This window comes from Rousettus aegyptiacus, unplaced genomic scaffold, assembly GCF_014176215.1.
Source record: "Rousettus aegyptiacus isolate mRouAeg1 unplaced genomic scaffold, mRouAeg1.p scaffold_m13_p_3, whole genome shotgun sequence".
In the NCBI taxonomy this organism is placed as follows: Eukaryota; Metazoa; Chordata; class Mammalia; order Chiroptera; family Pteropodidae; genus Rousettus; species Rousettus aegyptiacus.
In genome coordinates, this window is record NW_023416306.1 from 154,564,412 (window position 1) to 154,579,110 (window position 14,699).

Below are 14,699 nucleotides of genomic sequence, written 5' to 3' on the forward strand. Positions count from 1 at the left end.
TACCTCACAACAAATGGCTGTGGAGCCCATTACTGGAAACATTCCTAGAGAGAATGGCACTGAGGTCCCTAACCACTCCAAGTGCTGTATGAGGATTATAAAATCCACTCTTCTCATTTTAGGTTATACCGGGGCACCAGTATGGTAGATATCAGTATTAGTTATCTATTGCTGCATAACAGATTACTTCAACACTTAGTAGCTTAAAACAATAATAAGCATTGATTATCTCACAGTTTCTGTAGGTCAGAAACTAGGGAATGGCTTAACTGGGTGTTCTGGCTCACAATTTCTTAGGAGGTGGCAGTCAAATGTCACCTAGGGTTGCAGTCGTCTGAAGCCTAGACTGGGGCCATAGGATCTGCTTACTCACATGGTGGCAAGTTGGTGTTGGCTGTTGCCAGGAAACCTCAGTTCCTTGCCATGTGGACCTCTCCAGAGATCTGCTTGGGTAGCCTCATGACGTGGCAGCTGGCCTCCTCCAGATTCAAGAGAGAGCAAGGAGGAATTCACAATGTCTCTCAAGCCTAGATTAGTTTCTTAGGGCTTGCTTAATGAATACAAACAGTGTGGCTTAAAACAACAGATATTTACTCTATCACAGTTGTAGAGGCCCGAAATCTGAAATCAAGGTATCAGCAGGGCCACACTCTCTTTGAAGGATCTAGGGGAGAAAACTCTCCCAGTTTCTGGTAGCCACAGATGTTCGTTGGCTTGTAGCAGCATAACTCCAAATTCTGCCTCTGTCTTCACATGGCCTTCTCCCCTATGTCTGTCTGCTCTGTGTCTCTCTCTCCTTATGGAGATACCAGTCATTGGGTTCAGGGCCAACCTTAATTCAATAGGACCCCCGATTACATCTGCACAGACTCTATTTCCAGATAAGGTACTGGGGGTTAGGACTTCAACATATATTTTGGGGGATGTGCAGTCAAACCACCAAAAATAACCTAGCCTCAAAAATCACATATTGTCATTTCTGCTATATCAAGTGTTCACAAGGGTCAGCCCTGTTCAGGGTGGGAGGAGACCACACAGGGTGTGAGTATGAGTATCAGGACGTGAGGCTAACTGAGGGCCATGTTGGAGTCTGGCTACACAGCATAAGACAGAAATCTGAGCATGAGAGTGACCTTGCGTGCAGTATTAACAAAAAAATCCAGGGAGAACCAGTTGCATAGCACTTGGGCCCCCCTCAGTCTATCAAGAAAGGGTCAGAGTACAGAGAATGGGAGGGTTTGGATATAGAAACAAAACTGAGAGAGTAAAGCTATGCTGTGAGCTCCATACCACCTCCATCTTAACCTTTGTGATGGGGTTTCTTTCTATGAAGTCATTTGGAGCTGTGGACCCCCAGGGTCCCTGTCAAGAGGAGAGGCTGCACTGAGATTGGGGCAGGAGTCACGTGAGTGCATACTATGGACGAGATGTAGCCCTGGGGAACAGAGGTCCAGCATAGGGTGATTTTTTTTAAGTCCTGTAGCTCCTCTTAGTGGAGCAAAGGGATCTCAGCCAGAACGAGTTGGAGGGGGCATGCCAAATTCCTGGGGGCTGAAGGTGGGGACAAAAGTTACTGCCTGATAAGAAGATGCAGACGGGGACCCTAAAGAGAAGCTTCATAGATGGGGACCTCAAAAGAACCCAGGAGATCTTCCAGGGACCAGTATTCACCATCTGCCAGGTCCAGAGATGGCAAGTCAGTGGTCAAATAAGAATTGCCCCATTCCCTTGTTCCCTCACTTCTCTCCCAACTTGGATCCTGAAAGCAATCAGCAACCAGCCAGGAGAGGGTCAGGTGAGAAAACAGACAAAAGCATATCCTACCACAGCCCAGTCCCTGAAGGCCCACAGCCCCAACCACAGACCGAAGTAGGGCAGGAAGAAACAGATTTAATCTGAAGGAAGACTAATGTCATTTCATATCTATAGGCAGGTGCTTTAAACCTCTAAATCAACCTCGGATTTTGTGATATAAAATAACTATACCTGAATCTGACCGGAAGAGGTATGGGGGTGACTGGGCTTTCATCCAGGGGCAGGGGAAATGCCTCCCTTGCTGAATAGTTCAAATCAACAGTGAGAAGCAAAAAATTAGTTGCATTTTGATTGTGTCCCATATTGGTTTCACTGAGCTCAAGCTTTCTCAGGGGAAGTTGGGCTTTATATTCCCTACCCCACCCCCAGCCACATCCCCAGCAAATTCTGTCTCAGTCTTGTCCAGAATTGAAGAATGTTTCCTATTTCTTTCTTCTGGAAATAACACCACCACCACCAACAACAAAAAAGGACTCCTTGTCCCCATGAGAAACACCCACACCCTCTGAACTCATCACCCTGTCTTGGCCTGACTTCACCCCAGAAGGGGAGGCAAGGCATGAGGTCAGCAGCTGCACGTGCTAGAAGAAAGGTTCGTGGGAGGATACAGGGCCTGGGAACATTAGCTATTTTTTGAAAGCTTTGTGCAAAGTCAACTAAGTGGGGGAGGGGTCTGGGCAAAGCTAGGAGAGAGCAGCAGCAGGAAAGAAATTTCTGCTAAATTTTTAAAAAATTTCCTAGAGATGTTGGAGCTGTGATCTGATCAGTCCTTTAGGTGCTGATTTGTTATTGTTGGGGAAAAATGGCTGCCTCTGAGTCTCCCCTTTCTCACCCTTGCACCAAGCTTGGGACTAGCTCTGTCCTTTTTTAGGAATCAGGCTTTGTAAAGAAGGGCCAGGCACTAAGACCAGGCTGGAGCTGGGGCTCTGCCGAGAGTTTAGGATCTTCAAAGCATTGGTCTACTAATCAGACAGCCTAGGAAGCTCCTCGCAAGAACCCAGCTGAGCAGAGGCGTGGGCTGGAGTACAAGTGGAGATAGCCTGGAAAACAGGGGCATTCCATAGTCATAGCCTCTAGAAAAGCTCTCCTCCAGCACAAAATCTTCAGGGAGTAGAGACTCTGGTTCTCTATATTTCAGTGAAAAGCATTTACTGTGCTAATGTGACAGTGGTATTTCAGGACTTAAACAAGCCTAGTTTTTCAGTCTGATGGAGAGAGAGCTCCTAACACTCTTTAAAGGATGCTAGGCTCTAAATAAAATCTCTTTGTCACTAGGCCACCCATTTCTCTCTCCCAGACCCCAGTGCCAAAAAGCAGTCACAACCCCAACCAGGCAATGACGGCACTCTTGGATCAGTTTCCCGAAGAGCTTAATCATGAACAAGTTGCTGTCACTCTGCCTGGAGCTGTTACAAGCCTGGGAGAGTCTCAGGGTGAGGCCTTCCCTAGTGAGAACACAGTCCTTTCAGGGAGCCTCCGGTTTTCCAGGGCAGTAACTGCAGAGAGCCTAGAGCGTGAGCTCTGCACGGAGTGAGCAGGGCTTCTCAACTTCAGCACTAATGACATTTTGGAGTTGGATAATTCTTTGTTGCGGGGGCTGCTCTATGCATTGTAAGAGTTTAGGATCATGTCCGGCCTTCATCCACAAGATGCCAGTAGCATCCCTTCCCTCTCCTCTCCCATAATTGTGACAATCAAAACTCCTCTAGAGTTGCCATATACCCCTGGGGGCAAAATCATTCCCGGATGAGAAACACTGGCCAGGAGCAGTGCCCATCCATGACTAGACAACGAAGGAGATCCAAGATAGAGCTGGGCCACACATATCCCAAGGGAATTTGTACATCATATAAAAAAAGACCAAGCCTATGTGGCCCTTACATGAGTAAGTGCTCTCTTGGTTGCACTGACAGAAAATTCAACTCTAAATGACTTAAAAGGGAACTGGATGCTGTCTCATGTAACTGAGAAGACCAGGGATGAAGGCATAGTGCTGGTCAGGTCTGGCCTGACCCAGGATCAAACAATAACCCTGAGACTTGGTTTCATCTTATCTCTTAATTCTGCTCTTCTCCATAGTCCCTTCTTACAAAGGCAAGATGGATTCCAGCACGAGAGTACTATATCTTCCCACGTTTCAGACTTATGGAGGAAACAATGTGAGGTGTTTGTTTTGTTTTGTTTTGTTTTGTTTCTGCTGTCCTAGCAAAAGTCTCACTGGCTCTGATTTGTTCATGGGTCCATCACCAGGCAAAAACCATGGCTGGGGAATATGGTGGCCTAATTGGCCAGGCAATATTCACATGTCTATCTCTGGATCTGGGAGCAGAGTCAACTCTGAGTGCAGCACACTGAAGATGGAAAAGTGGGATCTCCAAGAAGAAAGTCAGAGTACAAGTGCCAAGGGACAGATGAAAGGATTCTGGATGACAAAAAGCAACAAATCATTACCAGTCTTTCTACTAAGAAAAAGCTCATTGCTGTTAAATCTGTCAACGTGAGAGGTAACAGCATAAGGAGGATTTAGCTGAATGGCAGTACGAAGCCTATGCCATGATTGACCAAAACGTCCTCCAGGTGACAAACAAAAGCTCTCTATGTGTCTCTAAAACAAACTAGCAACCAAGATGGTTTCTTCGAATAGGTTCCTGAAATAGAGGCTATCAGAGTTTCACCAAGACTCTTCCTTCCCTTCTTGTGTAGTAACATTTGTAGTTGGGCCCATAGCTGCCAAGCTGGGGACAGCATTTCCTAGATATGACCATGTGATTAAGTCTGCACTGTTTGAATGGAAGAGAGGACCAGATCCATGCCTTAAGATAATGGGTCTGCCTCATCCGCACTCTTTCCTCGAACCAAAACATGAACTTGCCTTAGATCCAGCTTTGACCACGCAAGTGAGGATGATGCTCTAGGGCATGACAGAGGAAGATGCAAGGAACCTGCATCTCTGAATGACCATGTGAAGCAGAGGCTCCTTCCAGCCTGGAATGAGCACCTCAAGTGAAAAAGAAAGAAATTGCTGTCTCCGTCCTTTTTAAGCCACTAAATTACTACATTTCAACTCTTAAGATGCAGGGTTTTTTTCATATTCTATCTCTGAAATCTATCAAACCATTGCTCAGCCAGTGGTCATCAGAGGCCACCACAAGTCAGACTTAAGGAAACTTTTTATGGGGCTCCTGTCTATATGGACAAATCAATTTAAAATTAAAGCATTACAAAATTCATAAGTGCATGTGAGGTATAGTGATTTAGCAATGAGCTGCTTATGTATTTATTGTCCGATCAATGTACATGAAGATTATTCCTTGTGACCAAGCACTATCCCTTCCTGTTTAGCTCTGGAAACCATCTCTTCATAATTTATCTCTCACCATAAGAAAACAATAGCATCACGTCATCATGTTGACTAACCATTGGACACAACATTCTTTTAAGAACACTGCGCAGATGTTCTATTTCAGTCTTTACTTGCTTTTGTTGCATCCTATCACTTGTTTGGTGTTTGAGGCTTTGTCTCCATTCTAGGAATTGCATATTGTGTGGAAGTGATGTTTTGCGTTCATTTGATAGAGATCCTATGTGTTTCTGGTCCCAGATATCCTTGTTGCCCAAAGCTAATGTTGAAAGAGGGATTTTGAAACAAGTAACAGTGGTAACGGAACACTTGGTTTTGAAGTTAGACTAAACTTAGACCACAAAAGCCAGTTTCTACAGTTTCTTTCATCATCTGAAGAAGGTGTAAAGTTAGTTACTGACTTGTTTTCCAGACCTTGGGCAGGTCTTATTACTGAAGAGTCTTGTCTTTCAAGCAACAGAGTGTGACCCATGCCTGCTGCCATCGACCCTTGCTTAGGTTCTAGAGAGTGTGGAGGCCGTCATCCCTGAGCAGGCACAATTGGGAAGTCAGGGGCTGCTGCAAGATCACCAGCCAGGTGGCCAGCAAAGGAGCCCTGAACAGGTAAGCAACAGGCCATAAAATGTGTAGGACAAATAGTGTACAGAAATGGCAAAAGGAACAAAGTTTTGAGTGGGAAATGGGACAAGGTGCAACATCAATAGAGCCTTTATGTCAAAATCAATTTAAGGCCAATCTTTAACAACAACAAAGCAGCCAGTCCTGCTCCTATAACTTCAATTGTCATTCAATATAGAGAGCTTCAAAGCTCTACAACTTAGATTCATGGATCTGACCCAAAGTTTGGGAGATGGGTGAGGGATGCTTAGACTTAGAGCAGCTTTTGCTGCTGTGGGTGGGTCTTTGGTAGAGGCAAGACATGACTAAAGTCATGACCATTTGGTGAAAAAGGCTGGACTTGCCAAGGATATGACATGATATAACATCCTTTTTTTTTTTTATGATAATGAATTTCTGTGATGCTGGTAAGTGGGCTCCAGGCAGGGACAGGGGCTCTGCTTTTCCTGGGTTCAGCAATACTGGTATTTGTCACTTCCTGCATGTGCAGGAATTTTCTGCTAAAATCAAGAAAGTGCCAATATCAAAACTTGAAGGAAGAGTGCCCATGGTTTGGAAAAAATCCCAGCAATAACAGTGAACTACTCTTTTAAGATATGCTGCATCACCAATGCTCTTGGCACGAAGGATGATATTGTTGGGGGAAAACACAGCTATCATTTTGAGATGAAAAGTAGTTCAGAAAAGTTGGTCTCTGGTGGAAAAAAAGGATTGGATGCTCATTGTCACTGAGCACATACACATTCATCTAGTCATGGTCATTCCCATTCTCTCTGCTTTTAAGAATGGCCTCACCAGACTGGATTATTCTCCATTGTGCCTTAAGACAAGGTAGTATATCAGGATGGATTCTTTCAGTTCCAAGCCTCGCATTTGTGCCAGAGATACAAAGTTGCATGATATGTATGTACAGAGCCACCCTTAAGAAAAACCCTACCAGCCCATAAAAACCACTTGAATGTGACCGAGCTGCTGTGATTTCTTCCTGCTTACCTTTAGAGAATAATAAAGACTTTAGTTTACAAAGCACTTTCACCTGCACGATCCCATCCCATTCTCACAACCTGGAAAGGAGGGCAGACACTATTATCCCTCTTTCGGAAATGAGAAATAGCAGCTCAGAGAAGTAAAGAGACTCAGTTTCTTAGGGGACCCCAGATTGTAAGGGACAGAGTCTTGCTTTGACTGAGATCTTTAAATGACACACCCTGTCTGCCACATCCTGAAGTCTACTTTTAGGGCAATCTCATCTATTTCTGTCTTTTGCATTATCTGGATCTAGATAGTTAGTTTTGTATTGGTTGTTATTTGGGGTGCGGGAGAGATGGATTAGAGTCTTAGAATTTACAGAGAAAATTCTTATAGATAAGAATGTTGTTTGACAAAATGATGTCAGGTTTTGAACTGTGACCATTGTAATTTCTTTTAAAATGGCATTCTCACAGATTTCCCATGAGATGGGAACTTTCGTGGCTTATACCCCTAATGGAAACAAGAGGTGCCTTTAAGAGTGGGGTGGGTAGTCGTTAACCTTATTTTCAGGTTATACAAGAAACCCTCAATACTCCTGAGTCTTGTGAATTATTGGATGATGTTCACAATTGAGTATTAGTATTTATTTTCATCAATTGACACATTTTTTACTGAAGTGGAGGGTTTTATTTTATGGGCACTGTTTGGGTGCAGAGCTCCCCAGGGAGAAAGATGAGAGTAATAGAAGGAACTGATGAGCTGCCACTCCCGTCCTGGCCCGAGTGAGGGAAGCGTTAGGGCAATAACAGAAAGAAGAGTAATCACGTAAGCTTTGAGTAACTCAAGATACAAGCAGTTTTGCTCTGGAACTACGCTGACAAAAACAGGTAACCAAGTGCAGCCAATGTGTACAGCCAATAATTTGTTCATCACTGCTTCATCCCACCCTCTACTTGGGCAAGTTGGTGGCTTTGAATGGCCCTAGAAGAGAATGTTGTGCCCAGCACGGCAACACATTGGGCACAACAAAGTGACCGTTGTTAAGAACCCTGTTCTTACAGAGGACACACATGCTAATGAGGTGCCCCCTTTAAGGGGCTTGAAGAGTAAACCACCAATGAGGAGGGTGCAGTGCAGAAATTTAGTGGGTCTGACCATGAGCCTCAGGGACATACCTCAGGGGCCTCCAGAAATAACTAAGGAAGAGTTGGCAGGGGTGGGGAATAGAAAGTTCTACAGACCTTCAAGAGGGGCTCAGAGTTAAAGAAATTTGGGCCTGGGTGTCAATATAACCTCATGGGCACCCACAGGAAGGTGGGGTCCAGTAGTGCGGTGTTGTGAAACACTGCACTTTATCTTCTCTTCCATATGGCATTCGACTTCAAAAATCCTGTCTTTCGTGAAGATGCCATGAAAAATACACTGCAGACTCCTTCCCAGTGCAATTATCTGGGACGGGCCTCCCACCAGCTGATCGCCCTGCCTCCCATCACCTTTCCTGGGGGGCCCTCGTAGGGGAAAACCTCTCAGAGACTATTCCTAGTGCAGCAGCCTGAGATGTCTACCTAGAACTTGGAGGTGGGAAGAAAACAGTCTTTTTATGTTAGGGTAGAACACCAAATATGATTTGCTAAAGGTTTTTGTGACTAGGTTCTTAGGCAAAGATTTTTGCTATTTCAACTACAGCATAAAGGATTTAGATTAGAGCAATAAAGGATTTCCCAGTATCAAAGGGAAACAAATTCTCTTCTCTAGGCCCATTTATAAAGGTAAAGTAAGAAGCCTCCCCTTTCTGCCAGCCTCCCAGGTTTAGTTTAAATGGCTCTTTCCATACCTTTTCATGAATGCTCCCCTTTTGTCTGAATTCATCGATCTGTCGTGTGTTCCCACATATTCCTTACAGCATTTGACAAAACTAATCTGTGAGCTTCTTAGGGGTAGAAACTGTGTCTTATTCTTTCCTGTGTCCTAGTACACAGTATATGTTGGTTGGTTTGATCATAAGTGGAAAGCTGCCTCAAGACAGGAGAACATGTTAGTACTCATCAGAGCAATGTGTGTTAGCACTTTTGAGCTTCATCTGTGGAATGAATTGTGAGGCGCTACATAGAAATTATGAGGATAAAATGAGGAAGCCCAAGGAAAACAATCTATGCAGTGTCTGGTCTCATAGAGTCCTCTTCTTCCCTTTGTCCTCTTCTTCTGCCTGACATTGGGTCTGAAAGCAAAGGTCAGGTGCTCTGTGTGAAGACAAGAGGTCTGAATAATTTCTTAAGAATGGTGGATGGTGAAGAAAATGAGCAGATGCAGATGCTTGGAATCTGGGAGAGCAAGCAGAGAAACCAGAGTGCGGTTAAAAAAAAAAAAAAGTATGTGTGCGGTGGGAGAATTCCGGTGCCACAGTACAACTACACATAAGGGCTGGCTCTTTTCTTTGTGGATTCCTGACATAGCCCACTCGGCCGGCGCGGTAGGGGGCGGGGAACCTAATGAGTACCAATGCTGTCAGGAACAGTTACTTCACACCATGTCCTGGCACTTTCTGAGGAAGAAAAGATGCCAAACCGATCCACCAGACATATCAACTCAAGGGACAGGAGCTAGTCAAACCCCAGGCTGTGTAGCAACCTTCTCTTCAATGGGGGAGAACTTAGCTCCAGTGATCAAAAGACTCCCTAATTCAAGATCTGGAGCATTCAAAAGTCCCTCCTGCAGTGGAGAGAGGCCGGAGGCATTGCCGCACAGTAGACAAAGGCAAGGGACTTCTTTTAAGCTGGAATGTGTAAAATAGAGGCGGGGAGGCTGTGAACACCTCCACAACAATTATGCAGAAAGACTAAGTACTGTATAGATCCCGGCAGCACCCTCCTATCCGACAACAGACAACACTGACAGTGTCATACTCCAACAAGAGCTGTTAAAGAGCTGCTAATTACTGAGATTCCAGTAAGAGCTGTGTCTTAAGAGTAATTTTGAACTGATTACAGCTTTTTGAACTGATTGCAGCTGTGAGCTATAAAGGAAGAAATCTAAATAAAAGTGAAAAATCATTTGATCAAACTCAAAGGAACTCTTCCAAATAAAAATACCTTTATTTTACATAAACATCCTAGCCGGCCGTTTCACATGTGCAAACAAATGACTTATATCCATCTATTAAACATATAAGTTCCCTAGACAAGAACCATACTGTTCATCCTTACGACACCTTACAGTATCTAGCATGGTCTCTGCACATCAAAGATAATTACAGCATTGAATTAAGTTGAAGCAACTGCTGTATTAATAATTTGATTAGGCAATTGTCATTTTTTATAATGGGTGTATGAATACTAGGGTGAAGCAATACAAAACTCCATTTTCATAGCCTCGAATCCAGAAAAGCTTACCTATTTTTCTAGAACCCCAAAAGAAATATGCAAATATAGCCATTCTTGAAGGCAAGCCAACTGCTCTACATTCCGCAACAGAGACCATTTTGATTTTGCTGTATGAGTTGCTAGGCAACCAGTTGGTAATTCCCTGTGTAATAGAGATGAACCTGTCATCTGCTTTCTTGGCTATATATGACATGAAGAGACAACTGGTAAAGGACAGGGAAGAACACCTTCACCTGGATGACACAATCACTCCTGAAGTCTGGTGACAATGGAGAAAATCCCCATGCCCTATCAGAAAGTGCTGGAGGGAAATTTTCATTAAACTATTAGTTCTGAGACATTCCGCTGAATTTTCTTGCATTTACCCTGTGGGTAAATCCTGTGTGTTATCCTGTATCCCTGTCCACAAAGCAGGAGACCTAAAGCATGTAGTGAGTGCTGTGTGCTGGTGGCTGTCAATTCAATAAGGACCCCAGATGCACGTGTCCCATGACTCCTGCTGGGATGAAATTTTACCAGATAAAAGCAGCCTTTTAAATCTTAAAAGGGACACTCAGCATCTCAAAGAAACCCAAGTTCTGGGCAAATAAACCACACCCTTTTATACCTGAAGTAAATGCTCTTAGTAATTCCTTCGTAAATTCCCAGACTTTTTAGGCAAATGAGCTGCCTTGTAAAGACTCCACTCCACTTTAGGTATTGACATCTGTTGTCTTTGAAATAGGCTGAAAACACAATAAAGCACTAGAGAACGAATACAGGCTGTCTCAAACCTCCTCTGACACTAAGAAAAAGAAAACTTAAATACTTTAAATACCACTTCAAATTTGGGAGGCTAAGAGGATTCATATTTTTCACATGAATTTCAAAAAGGACTCCCCCTAAAATTTTTAAAAAATAAAGAATATTTGCCCACTCTCCACTTCCACAAACATTATATTTAAGTCTTCTTCTGAAATCACTTGCTTTACAGTCTCCTATTTAACTTTGAACTTTTGGAATCTGGGATCAGGCAGTCAGTTATAGAGAAAGCAGATTCTGAATCCAAATAAAATCAACCAGGTAGTTTTGATGAACAACTGGGCAGGGCTTCAACCCAACATCTGGTGCCCATTTATCCAACCTGTTGTGATGCTGACTTAAACAAGCTGGCCAGCCCTGTGAAGTGAAGCCTGTCAAAAGTCCCAGCCCTGCCTATCCCATGCTGGTATAAGTTCCTGGGCATATCTGTCTGCCAAGTAAAGCCACTATAGCCATGATCTCTACCGACTACCAGGTTTTACAAGGTTCTTCATGGAATTCCAAAGAGTCAGCCAGGAGCCAAATAAAAATGTTAGGGAGGAGAATTCAAGGGCATTGAGCAAATGCTCTGAATGTAAAGACCCTCCAATACTGGTGGGGGGCAGTCGGCTGGGGTGGTCTAGGGTGGGTCAGGGTGGGCAGAGCAACAAGGCTCTGGAGTTTCCTTGACTGAAATTAGAGTAGTGTAAAACCTGTCAGCAACTATCTTCATTCACTTCACTCTTTTGACACACTGCAATGACACATATAGTTGCGTGCAAAAGTCCTGGAGTGGGGAGAGAGCAGTCAGGGAACTGACAAAAGATCTCCTGTCTGCCCTTGCACCAGCAGCCCTGGAAGTAACCACTCACCCAATTGGTGGCATCTTCCTTCTCTGGAGTCCTGTCAGTGATGTGTTGGCCCACTTAAAATTTTCATGAAGCTGGGGTCTCTTTGATGTCAAACTGGTTGAACACTCATATGGAGAATTTGTTTTGAGAGAGAAAAACATTAGATATAATCGCTGCCCTGAAGGGGTCTAGACTCCAATGTGTAATGATTAACGTCTGTGTAGAGGTTACCCCCTGATCTTGGGATGCGCAGCCAGCTTCCTATCTCTGAAGTGTCAGATTCTACTAAAGAGCCCAAGCTCTATTTGGCTTTCTGCTGTGGTGACCTGTGTTCCCTGCCTTTTGGTGATCCTATGCTGGGTAACACAGCTGGGCTCTGAAGAATGTTTACAGAGGGAAGGATGTCTATAAGGCAAGCTATGAGGCCAAGGAGAACCTATAAGTCAAATATACAGTTCCACACAGAGAGGCAACTGGATAGCTTTCTGGGTCATCTAGAGAAAGAGAAGTTGTGAGTTTAAATCAAAGACTTCTTATTCAGTGGGGGGAGATGACACTTTTAAAATCTTTCCTCCAAGTAAAAGGCAGCTGCTGAATGGTTTGAAATCAGTATATTTCCCCCCCCCCCCACACACACACAACACATATTCTACTATATGCAGAGTAAAAGAAAAAGAGGACCAGAGTAAGGCGTTTTCTGCTCATTCCTGGCATCCTTTCCCACACAGGCTTGTACCCAGTGCCTTCTGGCTCTCCACTGGCCTCAGCACAGCAGGAAAGGGTGTGGTAGCACCATTTCCACTTTAATACGGAGGCAGACTAGCAGGTGGTTAAAGTAAGGATTCTGGAATTCAAATCCTGGCTCCACCACCTACCACCAGTGACCTTAGCAAGTGACATGGCCTCTTTAGTTTCCCCTTCTATAAAACAAGAATAATGATATTACAAACATCTCATAGGACTGTGAGGGTTAAATGGTTTAATCTACGCAAACCACTTAGGACAGTGTCTGGCAGAGTGAGCACTCTGTTAGTGGTTAGGAAAGAGTTTGTCTTTGGTTCTAGAGCATTAGCATGTAGAGCAATTATACTGAAAGGAATTTCAGGTATTGCCAAGAAAATGGAGAGCTATTTGGGAGGGGTTTCCATTGCTCATGAAATTAAACCTATGCCTACATATTAACATCCTAACTGTAACCTGAAAGTTATCCTTTTACTGTTCCTGCTCTTCCAGATATCCCCTAAGAGTATGTGCCTAGAACCAACCTTAGGGGGCCTAGTCACCTAAAGGAAAAAGGATCATACATCCTGCTATCACCCACTTCTGCCTCTGCCAACCCAGCACCTGTAGGTCTCTCTGCCCACACACAGGTCAGAGCCACTCTCCGCTTCTCTCACTGACTCCTGGCTCTGGGACTCTGGAACTTACACATACCTATCATCTCATAAAATCCTATCACTAATTATGCTAGATCCAGACTAGAAGAAACTGTTTTACAGATGGCCAAGTTAAGGTTCAGGAAAATAAAATAGATGGTTCTCAAATGCTGGTCCAAGAACTGATGCCGATTCTTGCGGTGATGTTTTCACAGGTCCTCAGCAAAACTGAAAAAATAAGAATAATGCAATGAGTTTTTCATAAAGCAGAAATTATTCAATTCTTAAAATATAAGATTATGGCCCATATTCCTCCCTGTGTCTATGTAAGCAGAGATGTTGAAATGCTCCTTCTTTTACAAAATGATATTTATAGGAGCTATGATTTGAAATTAGATCTTTTGAATACTTTCACCGCTATTACACTATTTTAATTACTTTTAAATAATTTTAAAATAACTAATTTTAAGTTCAACTTTAAATATTACAATATTTTAAAAGATTATTTACATTGTATACTTTAAAATATCTTCAAATAAAACTCAGCACAAGGCTAACTCTTCATGGCTTCCTGTGCAGGACTGAAAACTGAAATCCTGACATGACCAGGGCAGGCAACAACTTAATGAAGCAGGCTGGGGGAGGTGCAGTTTCCAACCTAGACTGTGGCGCTCCCTGACAGGAAAAAAGAAAGGAAGCCTACTTGCAAATCCTGAAGTGTAGCATCCAAGGGAGCAGGTCTCCCCCTGCTGGCAGTGGTGAAGGCAAAATGAACCATAACTACTTTTGAGGACTCAAATTGGAAAGGACTCTAGAGCAAGAAGTGGTGCTCTGAAATCCCCTCATAAGAACCTCAGCCTAAACAAACAGCTGACAGCAAAGATGAAAGAATTCATGGCACCAGGAAACTATCAACAGAGATGCTGATTTCAAACCCCCCGGTGAATTAACAAAGAAAGGAAACAATTTTTTTACATTGGCTATATGAAAATATATTTTCATAAAGTGCTTTTTCTATGTATCTAATTATACAGAACCATACAGTAGCTCAATAAAAATCATGCCTATCAGTAACTTGGTCTAATTCATTTGGTTCCATTACCAAACTTGTCTTTGAAATTTAAGTTATAGATACAGCATGGCTGTTTGCTCATAAAATAGGTAAAATCGGGGAAGTTTGACTTATTTGCACCTTTAGGGGACTAGAATAATCTTTATGTTTGTGCCTACTTCATTTATTCTCTTTTGCCTGGTATGCATTATGCTCTCATTACTTCCATTACGGTAAATCCAACTTTTATCTATCCTTAAAGCTTTTCCATCTGATCTTTCCCCCCCACAACAAAAGATGAATGTTAGTTTTTATTCCCTTGATTTTATTAAGCAGACTTTGTTCAGAATCTTCTGGCATTTATTACATTCTCATACTATTTATTATAGCATGTCTTTATTTCCCATATCGGATTTTAAGGTATTTGAAGAGTCTGCCTTATTCTGCCTCAGGAAGAGGCAATAGGGCTTAAAGGTCAAGATCCCAGGCTTAGTA